Source organism: Nerophis ophidion, linkage group LG07, assembly GCF_033978795.1.
Source record: "Nerophis ophidion isolate RoL-2023_Sa linkage group LG07, RoL_Noph_v1.0, whole genome shotgun sequence".
NCBI lineage: Eukaryota > Metazoa > Chordata > Actinopteri > Syngnathiformes > Syngnathidae > Nerophis > Nerophis ophidion.
Genome location: NC_084617.1, coordinates 13,972,962 through 13,990,898, shown reverse-complemented (window position 1 = coordinate 13,990,898; position 17,937 = coordinate 13,972,962). Strand labels below are relative to the sequence as shown.

At 37.0% G+C, this 17,937-nt stretch overlaps 1 protein-coding gene across 1 annotated transcript in view; it reads right to left on the bottom strand.

Moving 5' to 3' along the window:
* znf652 (zinc finger protein 652) overlaps window positions 1-12,180 on the bottom strand; it is a 59,297-nt gene extending 47,117 nt beyond the window's left edge. Inside the window, exon 1 of the mRNA XM_061905386.1 lies at window positions 11,913-12,180. The gene's annotated coding sequence lies outside the window, so the exon portion shown is untranslated. The remainder of the gene's footprint in view (window positions 1-11,912) is intronic.
* Window positions 12,181-17,937: the final 5,757 nt, after the last annotated feature.

Below are 17,937 nucleotides of genomic sequence, written 5' to 3'. Positions count from 1 at the left end.
TACCCATCAGGAGCAAGAGTGAATTGTCTTGCTCAGGACACAACGGACGTGACGAGGTTGGTACTAGGTGGGGATTGAACCAGGGACCCTCGGGTTGCGCACGGCCACACTCCCACTGCGCCACGCCGTCCCTAATAATATATAGCATCAATTGAAAAGTCACCTGCTAGAGAATGAAGAGTGCTTACTCTACATGTCAACATCTCCATTCTGTGCCACACCAACAAAATGCAGAGGCAACCATTTCCACATCTAAACCATATGAAAAAAATAGTCAACAACATAAGGAGATAACGTCCGCAGTAACCTACCACATAGCGATTTGATTTCCTATCATGCAGCTCACTTTTATTTGTCAGTTATTGAAGTGAAGTGAATTATATTTATATAGCGCTTTTCTCAAGTGACTCAAAGCGCTTTACATAGTGAAACCCAATATCTAAGTTACATTTAAACCAGTCTGGGTGGCACTGGGAGCAGGTGGGTAAAGTGTCTTGCCCAAGGACACAACGGCAGAGACTAGGATGGCGGAAGCGGGAATCGAACCTGCAACCCTCAAGTTGCTGGCACGGCCGCTGTACCAACCGAGCTATGCCGCCCACATCACATTATTGTAATACTTAGTGTGAAATCATGCACAAAAGTGCACTTAATTTGTTTTAAACTATTGTAGTGGCGTTCTGTACAAAAAGTGCACTTTAATTTAGTGTTGTTTTGATATGTCATCTTAGTGACATCATGCACAAAAGTGCACTCATAGCTTGTTTTAAAATGTCTCCGACAATCTTGCACTTTCTGTTTTGAAATGACAAGAATGTTTGGGCCACTGCTTAATAACTGTTTAATAAATACAGTTATGGTCAATTGACTTAGTTGTGATTTCCGTCTCTGCATGAAAGTTTAAAATGAGCATATATTAATGCAGTATGAAGAAGAATATTTTAATGTAGACACATAGATACATGTGTGATTATATGCATCAAGTGTTCATTCAAGGCTAAGGCAAAATATCGAGATATATATCGTGATATGTCCTAAAAATACAGATATTAAAAAAAGGCCATATCGCCCAGCCCAACGTTAAAGCTTAAATAATTTTTTTTTTTAAAAAGGCCCCTACAAGGCTTACCCCCGATTCACAGACAAAACCAGAGGTACTAAACTATCGTATAGAAAGCTGGAACGCAAATGGTGTGCGACTAAACTTGAGATTTTCCTATATGCATAGAATGATAGTTTAATAACTTAAAAACACGCTCTTACCTTAGCTAAAACTAATTACTACTCGAATCTCATGCGCCTCAAAAACAAATAATCCTAAATACTAGTGTAATACAGAAGTATCGCTAACTCAACAATGGACTTCTCCCAGTAGCTACAACCACTCGGCTGGTGACTTTATGAAATTCTTTACCAAGGAAATTTAACTAATTAGAAAGGATATTAAAGAGAATGTGCCCCAGCTCCAACTGGGTTGTATTCACACAGATATGAATGTATGTATGACACATGTTCGGCAGCGCACAATCACAGAGTACTTACAAGCAGACACAGTGTAGACAGAAAAGGGAGAACAAACACATTTTGGCTTAAAAACTAACAAAGGTGAAGTTATAACACTGAAACGCCCACCAGAAGAAGTGCTTTAAGACATGGCTAGCTAGCTAGCGGCTAAAGTCCAGCCCCAGTCGGCAGTGTTTTAGCTACTTCTAAATCAATAATCCTCGCCTCCATGGCGACAAAATAAAGCAAGTTTCTTACAAGTATCATCCCTGCAGGACGAGGAATAGCTAAACATACTTCACTACACATCGTAGCTCACCAGCGTCACAATGTAAACAAACGTCGTTGGTGGATCTACACCTAACATCCACTGTAATGATACTAAGTACAGTAGCGTACCTCGTCGATACTACTATGATTTGGTGGATATTTTTCGGCATAACAACATCTTCTTTCGTTTTTTTTATTTAAATAAAGTTTATAAACTCACATGAGGACTTTGAATATGACCAACGTATAATGCTGTAACAACTTGGTATCGGATTGATACCCAAATTTGTGGTGTCATCCAAAACTAATGTAAGGCATCCAAACAACAGAAGAATAAGTGATTATCAAAAGTGTAGATAGAATATATTGAAAGAGAAAGTAAGCAGATATTAAGAGGTAATGAACAAGTAGATTAATAATTCATTTTCTACCACTTGTCCTTAATATTTTGACAAAATAATACAATGATAAATGACACAATATGTTACTGCATATGTCAGCAGACTAAATTAGGAGCCTTTGTTTGTTTACTTACTTACTACTAAAAGACAAGTTGTCTTGTATGTTCACTATTTAAGGACAAACTTGCAATAGGAAACATATGTTTAATGCACCGTAAGATTTCTTGTTAAAATAAATAATGCAATTTTTTGTGGTCCCCTTTATTTAGAAAAGTACCCAAAAAAATGTGATACCGGTACCAAAATATTGGTATCAGGACAACATTACTGCCTAAATTTTGGCATTAAAAGATAGCAGTTGGTACAAAATACGGCTGCTAGATATCTGATAAGGATAAGAAAGTTTGATCATACGACGCCAATATACCTATATACATACATATATACACACCTATCCTGGCTCACCAACACTGGCTTCCTGTGCACTTAAGACGCAACTTTAAAATTCTATTACTTACGTATAAAATATTAAACGGTCTAGCTCCAAATGTTGATTGAAAATCTAAAAGTCTTCCTTCACTCACTTTTCACAGTTTTATGCATTTTCACACATTAAATATAAAAATCTCGAGTCACATTGCAATTAGTTTTTTCTCAAAATTATGCAGCTCTTGAGTTTGGATGTTTTCCCCTGTCCACATGTTGGAGACCCCCAGACTAGAGGTAATAAAAGTGATTTGCAAGCAAGCAGAGTCATTGAAGGACTAAAAGACTGAACTATAACACTACCTATTGGCTTAAAAACAATAGAAACACCTTGCAAATAAATAGTACAACCTAAAGTGGGCCTTGCTAGCTTTGCACATTTTGTCCCCAAAGTGGTGAACCACCATTACACATCCCTATGGATGCTTTTTGAAAAATGGTAATACGGAATTCCTGGAATGTCGGGAAAACTAGGAATGTTTCCAGTTCAAAAAACAATTTTGTTTTTTGTCTTAACTAAGAGGAATGTTTTGACGGTGGAAATGCGTTGAAAAATGTGAAAGGAGTAGTCGCCAGAAAAAAGGCTGGAAATAGGGCTTTGTAAAACCAGGAATTCTAGAAAATCCTGGAATTTTTTTGAACTTGGAGAAAAAGTAGGTTAAATTTCCAGGATGGTGGAATGTGTTGAAAGTGGAATGGTTTGAATCAGATGAAAATGTGGGACTTTGAAGAATGTCCCATTGATTTCAATGGGAATTTCGGAAAAAGTGGGAATTTTTGGGAAAATGGTAAGAAAAAACTTGAATGGTCTGAATGAGTTGCATTGGTTAGAGTTGACATTTTTCAAATCAGTCAAGAAGTGTAAAAGTAGTAAAACATGTTGTATTGAGAAATTGTAATACGGAATTGCTGGAATTTCGGGAAAACTGGGAATATTTCCACTTTTTTGTCCTGATTAAGAGGAATGTTTTGACGATGGAAATGCGTTGAAAAATGTGGAAGGATTAGACCCCCGAAAAATGGGTGGAAATAGGGCTTTGTAAAACCAAGAATTCTGGAAAACCCTGCAACTTTTTTGAACTTGGAGAAAAGGTAGGTGAAATTTCCAGGATGGTGGAATGTGTTAAAGGTGGAATGGTTTGAATCAGATGAAAATGTGGGAGTTGTAGAACTTTGAAGAATGTCCCATTGATTTCAATGAGAATTTCCCCAACATTTGGGAATTTTGGAAAAAGTGGGATTTTTTTGGAAAATGGTAAGAAAAAAACTTGAATGGTCTGAATGAGTTGAATTGGTTGGTGTTGACATTTTTCAAATCAGTCAAGAAATGTGAAAGTAGTAAAAGATGATGAATTGAAAAATTGTAATACGGAATTGCTGGAATTTCGGGAAAACTGGGAATTTTTCCAGTTCGAAAAACAACTTTATTTTTTTGTCCTAAATAAGAAGAATGTTTTGACGGTGGGAAATGCGTTGAAAAACGTGGATGGAGTAGTCGCCAGAAAAAAGGGTGGAAATAAGGGTTTTCTCCAAATTGTGCAGCCCTTGTGTTTGGATGTTTGCCCCCCTGTCCACATGTTGAAGACCCCCAAACTAGAAGTACGGCAGAGATATAAAAGTGATTTTTAAGCAATCTGAGTCATTGAAGGACTAAAAGAGTAAAATGTAACACTACTTATTGGCTTAAAAAGAATAGAAAAACCTGGAGTGACCCTCGTCTTGCAAATAAATAGTAAAACGTAATATGGAATGACTGGGCCTTGTGAGCTTTGCACATTTTGTCCATAATGTGGTGAACCACCATTACACATCATTTTTGGGAAGTTTTATCTCTTCCACATGGTTGCATCTTTGCAATAATTGGAAAGAGAATGAAGAAAGAGTAAGGGGTACCAAAATATTGGTATCGGGACAACAATACTCCCTATGTTTTAGCATTAAAAGATAACAGTTGGTAAAAAATAAGGCTGCTAAACTTCTGACAAAGACATGAAAGTTTGATCATATTACGCCTATATACCTATAAACATACATATATACCTATACTGGCTCACCTGCACTGGAAATGATCCTCATCTTGCAAATAAATAGTAAAACCTAATGTGGAATGACGGGGCCTCGCTAACTTTGCACATTTTGTCCCCAAAGTGGTGAACCACCTTTACGCATCATTTTGGATACTTATTGAGAAATGGTAATACCGAATTCCTGGAATTTCGGGAAAATTGGGAATTTTTCCAGTTCAGAAAACAACTTTGTTTTTTGTCCTGACTAAGAGGAATGTTTTGACGGTGGAAATGCATTGAAAAATGTAGAAGGAGTAGTCGCCAGAAAAAAGGGTGTAAATAGGGCTTTGTAAAACCAGGAATTCTGGAAAATCCTGGATTTTTTTTTTTAACTTGGAAAACAAGTAGCTTAAATTTCCAGGATGGTGGAATGGTTTGCATCAGATGAAAAATGTGGGAGTTGTGGAACTTGGAAGAATGTTCCATTGATTTCAATGGGAATTTCCCCAGAATTTGGGAATTTCAGAAAAAGCGGGAATTTTTTTGAGAATGGTAAAAAGAACAAAAATTTAACCTTCTGAAAGAGTTGATTGGTTGGCGTCGAATTTTTTCCAATCCGTCAAGAAATGCTGAAGTAGTAAAACATGTTGAATTGAGAAATGGTAATACGGAATTCCGGGAATTCCGGGAATTTTTGCAGTTCGAAAAACAACTTAGTTTTTTGTGCTGATTAAGAGGAATGTTTTGACAGTGGAACGGTTGCAATGGGTTGAAAAATGTGGAAAAAGTTTTTCTCAAAATTGTGCAGCCTTTGTGTTTGGATGTTTGCCCCCTGTCCACATGTTGAAATGTTGGAGACCCCCAAACTAGAAGTATGACAAATAAAAAAAAAGTGACTTGTAAGCAAGCAGAGTCATTGCAGGACTGAAAGAGTGAAATGTAACACAAGTTATTGGCTTAAAAACAAATACGAAAACCTGCAGTGATACTCGTCTTGCAAATAAATAGTCAAATCTAATGTGGAATGATTGGGCCTTGCGAGCTTTGCACATTTTGTCCCCAACATGGTGAACCACCTATACACATCCTTCTGGATGATTTTTGAGGAATGGTAATATAGAATTCCTGGAATTTGGGGAAAACTGGGAATTTTTCCAGTTGAAAAAAAAAATGTTTTGACGGTAGAAAATAGTTAAAAATTTGGAAGGATTATTCGCCAGAAAAAAGGGTGGAAATAGGGCTTTGTAAAACCAAGAATTCTGGAAAATCCTGGAATTTTTTTTAACTTAAAATAAGGTTGTTTAAATTTCCAGGATGGTGGAATGTGTGGAATTTGGAATGGTTTGAATCAGATGAAAATGTGGGAGTTGTGGAACTTTGAAGAAAGTCCCATTAATTTCAATGGGAATTTCGGGAAAAGCAGGAATTTTTTTGAGAATGAGAAGAAAAAACTTGAATGGTCTGAATGAGTTGCATTGGTTGGTGATGACATTTTCAAATCTGTCAAGAAATGTAAAAGTAGTAACATGATGAATTGACAAATGGTAATGCAGAATTTGGGGAATTTCGGGAAAACCAGGAATTTTTCCAATTCGTAAAACAATTTAGTTTTTTTTTGTCCTGATTAAGAGGAATGTTTTGACGGTGGAACAGTTGAAATGTGTTGAAGAATGTGGAAAGAGAAGACGCCAGAAAAAAGGGTAGAAATAGGGTTTTTCTAAAAATTATGCAGCCTTTGAGTTTGGATGTTTGCCCCCTGTCCACATGTTGAAGACCCCAAAATAGACGTATGGCAGGGAAACAAAAGTGATTTGTAAGCAAGCAGAGTCATTGAAGGACTAAAAGAGTGAAATATAATACTACTTATTAGCTTAAAAAGAATATAAAATTATGGAATTATCTTCGTCTTGCAAATAAATAGTAGAACATAATATGGAATGACTGGGCCTTGCGAGCTTTGCACATTTTGTCCCCAACGTGGTGAACCACCATTACACATCCTTCTGGATGCTTTTTGAGGAATCGTTATATGGGATTCCTGGAATTTCGGGAAAACTGGGAATTTTTCCAGTTAAAAAAAACAAAACTTTTTTTGTCTTGACTAAGAAGAATGTTTTGACGGTAGAAAATAGTTAAAAATACGGAAGGATTATTCGCCAGAAAAAGGGTGGAAATAGGGCTTTGTAAAACCAAGAATTCTGGAAAATCCTGGAATTTTTTTTAACTTAGAAAAAAGGTTGTTTACATTTCCAGGATGGTGGAATGTGTTGAATCAGATGAAAATGTGGAAGTTGTGAAACTTTGAAGAAAGTCCCATTGATTTCAATGGGAATTTCGGGAAAAGCAGGAATTTTTTTGAGAATGAGAAGAAAAAACTTGAATGGTCTGAATGAGTTGCATTGGTTGGTGATGACATTTTCAAATCAGTCAAGAAATGTAAAAGTAGTAACATGATGAATTGACAAATGGTAATGCAGAATTTTGGGAATTTGGGGAAAACCAGGAATTTTTCCAATTCGTAAAACAATTTAGCTTTTTTTTGTCCTGATTAAGAGGAATGTTTTGACGGTGGAACAGTTGAAATGTGTTGAAGAATGTGGAAAGAGAAGTCGCTAGAAAAAAGGGTAGAAATAGGGTTTTTCTAAAAATTATGCAGCCCTTGAGTTTGGATGTTTGCCTCCTGTCCACATGTTGAAGACCCCAAAATAGAAGTATGGCAGAGAAATAAAAGTTATTTGTAAGCAAGCAGAGTCATTGAAGGACTAAAAGAGTGAAATATAATACTACTTATTGGCTTAAAAAGAATATAAAATTATGGAATGATCTTCGTCTTGCAAATAAATAGTAGAACATAATATGGAATGACTGGGCCTTCCGAGCTTTGCACATTTTGTCCCCAACGTGGTGAACCACCATTACACATCCTTCTGGATGCTTTTTGAGGAATCGTTATATGGGATTCCTGGAATTTCGGGAAAACTGGGAATTTTTCCAGTTAAAAAAAAAAATACTTTTTTGTCTTGAACAACAAGAATGTTTTGACGGTAGAAAATAGTTAAACATTTGGAAGGATTATTCGACAGAAAAAAGGGTGGAAATAGGGCTTTGTAAAACCAGGAATTATGGAAAATCCTGGAATTTTTTGGAACTTAGAAAAAAGGTTGTTTAAATTTCCAGGATGGTGGAATGTGTTGAATCAGATGAAAATGGGGGAGTTGTGGAACTTTGAAGAAAGTCCCATTGATTTCAATGGGAATTTCGGGAAAAGCAGGAATTTTTTGGAGAATGATAAGAAAAAACTTGAATGGTCTAAATGAGTTGCATTGGTTGGTGATGACATTTTCAAATCAGTCAAGAAATTTAAAAGTAGTAACATGATGAATTGACAAATGGTAATGCAGAATTTTGGGAATTTCGGGAAAACCATGGAATTTTTCCAATTCGTAAAACAATTTAGTTTTTTTTTGTCCTGATTAAGAGGAATGTTTTGACGGTGGAACAGTTGAAATGTGTTGAAGAATGTGGAAAGAGAAGTCACCAGAAAAAAGCGTAGAAATAGGGTTTTTCTAAAAATTATGCAGCCTTTGAGTTTGGATGTTTGCCCCCTGTCCACATGTTGAAGACCCCAAAATAGAAGTATGGCAGAGAAATAAAAGTTATTTGTAAGCAAGCAGAGTCATTGAAGGACTAAAAGAGTGAAATATAATACTACTTATTGGCTTAAAAAGAATATAAAATTATGGAATGATCTTCGTCTTGCAAATAAATAGTAGAACATAATATGGAATGACTGGGCCTTGCGAGCTTTGCACATTTTGTCCCCAACGTGGTGAACCACCATTACACATCCTTCTGGATGCTTTTTGAGGAATCGTTATATGGGATTCCTGGAATTTCGGGAAAACTGGGAATTTTTCCAGTTAAAAAAAACAAAAACTTTTTTTGTCTTGAACAACAAGAATGTTTTGACGGTAGAAAATAGTTAAAAATTTGGAAGGATTATTCGCCAGAAAAAAGGGTGGAAATAAGGCTTTGTAAAACCAGGAATTATGGAAAATCCTGGAATTTTTTGGAACTTAGAAAAAAGGTTGTTTAAATTTCCAGGATGGTGGAATGTGTTGAATCAGATGAAAATGTGAGAGTTGTGGAACTTTGAAGAAAGTCCCATTGATTTCAATGGGAATTTCGGGAAAAGCAGGAATTTTTTTGAGAATGATAACAAAAAACCTGAATGGTCTGAATGAGTTGCATTGGTTGGTGATGACATTTTCAAATCAGTCAAGGAATTTAAAAGTAGTAACATGATGAATTGACAAATGGTAATGCAGAATTTTGGGAATTTCGGGAAAACCAGGAATTTTTCCCAATTCGTAAAACAATTTAGTTTTTTTTTTGTCCTGATTAAGAGGAATGTTTTGAGGGTGGAACAGTTGAAATGTGTTGAAGAATGTGGAAAGAGAAGTCGCCAGAAAAAAGGGTAGAAATAGGGTTTTTCTAAAAATTATGCAGCCTTTGAGTTTGGATGTTTGCCCCCTGTCCACATGTTGAAGACCACAAAATAGAAGTATGGCAGAGAAATAAAAGTTATTTGTAAGCAAGCAGAGTCATTGAAGGACTAAAAGAGTGAAATATAATACTACTTATTGGCTTAAAAAGAATATAAAATTATGGAATGATCTTCGTCTTGCAAATAAATAGTCGAACATAATATGGAATGACTGGGCCTCGCGAGCTTTGCACATTTTGTCCCCAACGTGGTGAACCACCATTACACATCCTTCTGGATGCTTTTTGAGGAATCGTTATATGGGATTCCTGGAATTTCGGGAAAACTGGGAATTTTTCCAGTTAAAAAAAAAAAATACTTTTTTGTCTTGAACAACAAGAATGTTTTGACGGTAGAAAATAGTTAAAAATTTGGAAGGATTATTCGCCAGAAAAAAGGGTGGAAATAGGGCTTTGTAAAACCAGGAATTCTGGAAAATCCTGGAATTTTTTGGAACTTAGAAAAAAGGTTGTTTACATTTCCAGGATGGTGAAATGTGTTGAATCAGATGAAAATGTGGGAGTTGAGGAACTTTGAAGAAAGTCCCATTGATTTCAATGGGAATTTCGGGAAAAGCAGGAATTTTTTTGAGAATGAGAAGAAAAAACTTGAATGGTCTGAATGAGTTGCATTGGTTGGTGATGACATTTTCAAATCAGTCAAGAAATTTAAAAGTAGTAACATGATGAATTGACGAATGGTGATACAGAATTTCGGGAAAACCAGGAATTTTTCCAATTCGTAAAACAATTTAGGTTTTTTTTGTCCTGATTAAGAGGAATGTTTTGACGGTGGAACAGTTGAAATGTGTTGAGAATGTGGAAAGAGAAGTCGCCAGAAAAAAGGGTAGAAATAGGGTTTTTCTAAAAATGATGCAGCCTTTGAGTTTGGATGTTTGCCTCCTGTCCACATGTTGAAGATCCCAAAATAGAAGTATGGCAGGGAAATAAAAGTGATTTGTAAGCAAGCAAAGTCATCGAAGGACTAAAAGAGTGAAATATAATACTACTTATTGGCTTAAAAAGAATAGAAAATCCTGGACTGATCTTCGTCTTGCAAAAAAATAGTAGAACATAATATGGAATGACTGGGCCTTGCGAGCTTTGCACATTTTGTCCCCAACGTGGTGAACCACCATTACACATCCTTCTGGATGCTTTTTGAGGAATCGTTATATGGGATTCCTGGAATTTCGGGAAAACTGGGAATTTTTCCAGTTAAAAAAAAAAATACTTTTTTGTCTTGAACAACAAGAATTTTTGACGGTAGAAAATAGTTAAAAATTTGGAAGGATTATCCGCCAGAAAAAGGGGTGGAAATAGGGCTTTGTAAAACCAGGAATTATGGAAAATACTGGAATTTTTTGGAACTTAGAAAAAAGGTTGTTTAAATTTCCAGGATGGTGGAATGTGTTGAATCAGATAAAAATGTGGGAGTTGTGGAACTTTGAAGAAAGTCCCAATGATTTCAATGGGAATTTCGGGAAAAGCAGGAATTTTTTTGAGAATGATAAGAAAAAACTTGAATGGTCTGAATGAGTTGCATTGGTTGGTGATGACATTTTCAAATCAGTCAAGAAATTTAAAAGTAGTAACATGATGAATTGACAAATGGTAATGCAGAATTTTGGGAATTTCGGGAAAACCATGAATTTTTCCCAATTCGTAAAACAATTTAGTTTTTTTTTTTTGTCCTGATTAAGAGGAATGTTTTGACGGTGGAACAGTTGAAATGTGTTGAAGAATGTGGAAAGAGAAGTCGCCAGAAAAAAGGGTAGAAATAGGGTTTTTCTAAAAATTATGCAGCCTTTGAGTTTGGATGTTTGCCCCCTGTCCACATGTTGAAGACCCCAAAATAGAAGTATGGCAGAGAAATAAAAGTGATTTGTAAGCAAGCAGAGTCATTGAAGGACTAAAAGAGTGAAATATAATACTACTTATTGGCTTAAAAAGAATATAAAATTATAGAATGATCTTCGTCTTGCAAATAAATAGTAGAACATAATATGGAATGACTGGGCCTTGCGAGCTTTGCACATTTTGTCCCCAACGTGGTGAACCACCATTACACATCATTTTGTGAAGTTTTATCCCTTCCACATGGTTGCATCTTTTCAATATTTGTAAAGAGAATAAAGAGAGAGTAAGGGGTTAAAGCAACACGGGGTGAAAACATAGCAGAGGCCGCGTTAGCTCCATAGCATGCTAGCATAAGTATTAACCTGCACACACATGACAAGCTAACTCGGCTAACATTAGCACCCGCAAATATGTCGCAGCGGGGAAAACGTACAACGTATAACGGAGTATATTTATTCTTCCAAAAGAGACAAGACTTACACTTTTTTTTTTTTTGGAACCCCCACCAAATCCGCCCAGCTCAATGCTAGCTAGTTAGCGCAAAGCTAACAGCAACGTAACAACTCGCACGACCAAAGTCTGTCATGCGATGTCAAATAAGGATAAAAAATAGTTAAATAATGTCATCTCGGTGGATGCACTATTATAACATTGACAAGTGTTTTATTGACAAACATTACGACGCTGTCATTAACACTCCAAAAAAAAAAAAAAAAAAAGTGGGAGATAAGTATACCTCCACCTTTGCGGGGATTCCACACCGCGGCTCCGGCGACCTGTGAGCCGCGGGGCGTGCATGTCAGAGAGGCGGAAATGTGGGTTCAGTGGCCGGTAGACTCACCTCCGTCCTCCGGGTGGGCTCGTTTACGATCCGCCGCAAACGCACCTCTTCTGCCACTCGTAGCCTCTAACAAGGGATACAAGGGATGGATGAGCCGCAATGTATGGGGAAAATGGGTGCCGACCGACCGACGGGCGACCCACTACGTGGCCCCGCCGAGTGTGCTCTGACGTCGGCGTCTCGCGTTCATCCCAGGCCGCCTTTGGCTCCTCTCCCCTCCCTTCGCCTCGGTAGTCCGGACAGGCGCGCGACTGTCTCGCCCTCACTGGATTCCTTTCCGGGAGCGCGCACACTCATCAAACATCCACGATAGAACATTTAATGTGTGGATGCTCCACAGAAGTGGTTCTCAGCCTTTTTTCAGTGATGTACCCCCTGTGAATTTTTTTTTAAAACAAGCACCCCCTAATAAGAGCAAAGCATTTTTGATTGAAAAAAAGAGATAAAGAAGTAAAATACAGCACTATGTCATCAGTTTCTGATTTATTAAATTGCATGACAGTGCAACATATTGTTCATTTGTAGTGGTCTTTCTTGAAATATTTAGAAAAAAATATATAAAAATTGTCTGTCTATCTGCGATGAGGGGGCGACTTGTCCAGGGTGTACTCCGCCTTCCGCCCGATTGTAGCTGAGATAGGCGCCAGCGCCTCCCGCGACCCCAAAAGGGAATAAGGATGGATGATGGATGGATATAAAAATAACAAAGAACTTGTTGAAAAATAAACAAGGGATTCCATTATAAAAAATCAACAGAAATTTTGCAAAAACCCATTCAAAGCAACATTTTCGCAAAAATTGCAATTTTTGCCTCTTTGAGCTAGAATTTGACCCTCTTAAAATGCTTCAAAACTCCCCAAACTTGGCACACACATCAGGACTGGCAAAAATTGTGATCTAATGAAAAAAACCAAACCTCAAAACTCAAAAATGCGCTCTAACGCAATTTTTGAATAAGACACAGAAAAAAACTGCTCCTAGGAAGAGAAAACAGACAAAACTGCTTGTAACTTCTGGTAGGAATGTCGGACAGACATGAAACAAAAACCTCTATGTAGGTCTCACTTAGACCTACATTTTAGATGTTTAAATTGGGAAATGTAGGTCTAAGTTAGTCCTACATAGAGGTTTTTGTTTCATGTCTCTACGACATTCCTAACGGAAGTTACAAGCAGTCTGCTTTTTTTCCCTAGGGGGCGCTAGAGCACAATTTTGATTTTTGGGGCAAGGTTTTTTATTAGATGGCAATTTTCGCAGATCCTGATATGTGTGTCAAATATGGTGAGTTTTGAAGCATGTTAAGTGGGTCAAATTACAGCTCGAAGAGGCGGCGGAATAAAAGAGAATAATAATAGAGAATAATAAAACTTTACAGTTTCAATAGGGTCCTTTGGAATAAGGATGGATGATGGATGGATATTGGCGGACCCTAATAAAGTTTTCTACACATAGAAGTAATCATCAACTTAAAGTGCCCTCTTTGGGGATTGTAATAGACATCTATCTGGATTCATGAACTTCATTCTAAACATTTCTCCACAAAAAAAGAAATCTTTGACATCAATATTTATGGAACATGTCCACAAAAAATCTAGCTGTCAACACTGAATATTGCATTGTGGTATTTCTTTTCACAGTTTATGAACTTACATTCATATTTTCTTGAAGTATTATTCAATAAATATATTTATAAAGGATTTTTGAATTGTTGCTATTTTTTTTAGAATATTTTTTAAAAATCTCACGTACCCCTTGGCATACTGTCAAGTACCCCCAGGGGTACGCGTACCCCCTTTTTAGAACCACTGCTCCACAGCAACGATAGTGTTTTTTGTTATGGCAATTCCCCCCAAAAATATTAAAAAGAAGAATATTTGATGTAAAATAATTGGAGCCTTAAAGGCCTACTGCAGGGGTGCCCACACTTTTTCTGCAGGCGAGCTACTTTTCAATTGACCAACTCGAGGGGATCTACCTCATTTATATATATCATTTATATTTATTTATTTATGAAAGAGACATTTTTGTAAACAAGTTAAATGTGTTTAATGATAATACAAGCATGTGTAAGACATATGGATGTCTTTCTTTCATGAAGACAAGAATATAAGTTGGTGTATTACCTGATTCTGATGACTTGCATTGATTGGAATCAGACAGTAATGATGATAACGCCCACATTTTCAAATGGAGGAGAAAAAAAGTTGTCCTTTCTGTACAATACCACATGAAGGTGGTTGGTTTTTGGCATCTAATTCATCCAGCTTCCATACACTTTACAAGAAAAACATTGGCGACAAATTCCATAGCTTGCTTGATTGACATTCACGGCACCCGAGGGTCTTGTGAGATGACGCTGGCTGCTGCCAGTTCATTATTATGAAAAAATGACAGAGAGGAAGGCGAGAAACACTTTTTATTTCAACAGACTTTCGCGCCGTCCCTTCCGTCACAACTCTAAAGGCCGACTGCACATTTCCTATCTTCACAATAAAAGCCCTGCTTCATGCTGCCTGCGCTAACAAAATAAGAGTCTCGGAAAGCTGGCGTGCACAAGTGATGTGCACGCCAGCTTTCTGAGGGATCGCTTGTGCACGCCAGTTTTCCGAGACTCTGTATTTAGTTAGCGCAGGCAGCATGAAGCAGGGCTTTTATTGTGAAGATAGGAAATGTGCAGTCGGCCTTTAGAGTTTTGACGGAAGGTACGGCGCAAGAGTCTGTTGAAATAAAAAGTGTTTCTCGCCTTCCTCTCGGTCATATTTTAATAAAAATGATCTTGCAGCAGCCAGCGTCATCTCATAAGACCCTCCGGTACCGTGAATGTCATTTAAGTGACGTCTTGGTGAAGATTGATGATCACTAATTTTTAGGTCTATTTTTTTTTTTTAAGCCTGGCTGGAGATCGACTGACACACCCCCCGCGGTCGACTGGTAGCTCGCGATCGACGTAATGGGCACCCCTGGCCTACTGAAACCCACTACTACCCACCACACAGTCTGATAGTTTATATATCAATGATGAAATATTAACATTGCAACACATGCCAGTACGGCCTTTTTAGTTTACTAAATTGCAATTTTAAATTTCCTGCGAGTTTCTTGTTGAAAACGTCGCGTTCAATCAGGACAAAAAACTAAGTTTTTTGAACCGGAAAAATTCCCATTTTTACCGAAATTCCAGGAATTCCGTAATACCATTTATCAATTCAACATAGTACTGCTTCAACATTTCTCCACCGATTTGAAAAATGTCAACACCAACCATTTCAACTCATTCAGACCATGCAAGTTGTTTTTTTTACCATTTCAAAAAAAAATTCCGCTTTTCCAGAAATTCCCAAATTTGGGGGAAACTACCATTGAAATCAATGGGACATGCTTCAAAGTTCCACAACTCCCACATTTTTCATCTGATTCAAACCATTCCACCTTCAACGCATTCCGCCATCCTGGACATTTAAACTACCTTTTTTCCAAGCTCAAAAAAAAAAATCCAGTATTTCCCAGAATTCCTGGTTTTCCTCTGAATATCTCCAGACAGAATAAGCCATTTTGCATGTGTCGTTTAGAAGTTATGTTTGAATACATTTTTATTGCTTTTTTCGCATTATCTCAGGATTGTAGGAACATTACTGTCTTATTGAATAAAAAAAATACTTTTTGCATTTGCAAGATTTTAAAAAGCATATGTTTCGATCAAAACTCCCGAAGATGAATTATTTCAGGCATTATTAGCCATTTTTCATGTGTGGTTTAAAAGTTATGTTTAAATAACTGTCATATTGAGTGTTACAGTATACAGTCATATTGAGTAGAACCTAATCTTATACATTTTTCAACGCATTTCATTTGTTCCACCATTAAAACGTTCCTCTTAATCAAGACAAAAACAACGTTTTTTCAACCGGAAAAATTCCTAGTTTTCCCGAAATTCCAGGAATTCCGTATTGCCACTTCTCAATTGAATATGTTACAACTTCAACATTTCTTGACCGATATGGAACATTTCCAACACCAACCATTTCAACTCATTCAGAACATTAACATTTTTGGATTTTTTTTTTTTTTTTTTTTTACAATTTTTTACAAAATTCCATCTTTTCCAGAAATTCCCAGATTTTGGGAAAATTCCCATAGAAATCAGTTAGACATTTTTTAAAGTTCCACAACTCCCACATTTTTAATCGGATTCAAACACTTCCACCTTCAACACATTCCACCATACTGGACATTTAAACTACCTTTTTTTCCAAGCTCAAAAAAAAAAAATCCAGTATTTCCCAGAATTCCTGGTTTTCCTCTTTCCTCCTTATACATTTTTCAACGCATTTCATTTGTTCCACCATTAAAACGTTCATCTTAATCAAGACAAAAACAAAGTTTTTTCAACCGGAAAAATTCCTAGTTTTCCCGAAATTCCAGGAATTCCGTATTACCACTCCTCAATTGAATATGTTACAACTTCAACATTTCTTGACCGATTTGGAACATTTCCAACACCAACCATTTCAACTCATTCAGAACATTAACATTTTTGGAATTTTTTTTTTTTTATAATTTTTTAAAAAATTCAATTTTTTCCAGAAATTCCCAGATTTTGGGAAAATTCCCATTGAAATCAGTTAGACATTTTTTAAAGTGCCACAACTCCCACATTTTTAGTCGGATTCAAACACTTCCACCTTCAACACAGATTTCCCATAATTCCAGGTTTTTCGGGACATTTTTCGCATTTAAAATTAACTGGCCATTTTTCAAACTTCTACTTTTTCCACATGTTTTAACTGATTCAAACCATTCCACCTTCAACACATTCCACCATCCTGGAAATTTTAAATACCTTTTTCCTTTCCTTTACCTTGACAAATTCCAAAAATTCACAGATTTCCCAGAATTCCAGGTTTTTCAAGTTTTTGGGAGACCCCCATTGAAATTAATGGGACATTCTTCAAAGTTCCACAACTCCCACATTTTTTCATCTGATTCAAATCTGTTCCAACTTCTAAATATTCAGCCTGTTTGGGATTTGTGTGCTCCACAAATTCCAGGATTTCCATTCAACTTCAGCATTGAAGAATTCACACGCGATTCCTTCAGGAATTGCCTCATCTAGTCCGTAATATTTCTTTCTTCTTCTTCTTCTTCTCCAGATTTTGGTACGTTCTACCTTCCACATTTTTCCCCCGATTCATATCGTTCCGACTTCAAACTGTTCAGCCTATTTGGGAATTGCGGGCTTTCCCTTGACACATTCCAAAAATTCCCAGATTTCCCATAATTCCAGGTTTTTCGGGACATTTTTCGCATTCAAAATTAACTGGCCATTTTTCAAACTTCCACTAATTCCACATGTTTTAACTGATTCAAACCATTCCACCTTCAACACATTCCACCATCCTGGAAATTTGAACTACCTTTTTTCCAAGTTCAAAAAATATATTTTTTCAAAGGTTCACAATTCCCACAATTCCTGGCTTCACGGTGGAAGAGGGGTTAGTGCGTCTGCCTCACAATACGAAGGTCCTGCAGTCCTGGGTTCAAATCCAGACTCGGGATCTTTCTGTGTGGAGTTTGCATGTTCTCCCCGTGAATGCGTGGGTTCCCTCCGGGTATTCCGGCTTCCTCCCACTTCCAAAGACATGCACCTGGGGATAGGTTGATTGGCAACACTAAATGGTCCCTAGTGTGTGAATGTGAGTGTGAATGTTGTCTGTCTATCTGTGTTGGCCCTGCGATGAGGTGGCGACTTTTCCAGGGTGTACCCTGCCTTCCGCCCGATTGTAGCTGAGATAGGCGCCAGCGCCCCCCGCCACCCCTAAAGGGAATAAGCGGTAGAAAATGGATGGATGGATGGTTCACAATTCCCACATTTCCAAGAATTTCCCGTTTTCAGGGACATTTTCCCCATTCAAAATGAATTGTCAATTTTTTTAACTTCCACTCCTTCTCAACCCTGTGGCAATATTATTATCACAAAATACAACCAATAGTACATTAATGTTAAATCTTATTTGTGAAAAGTAAT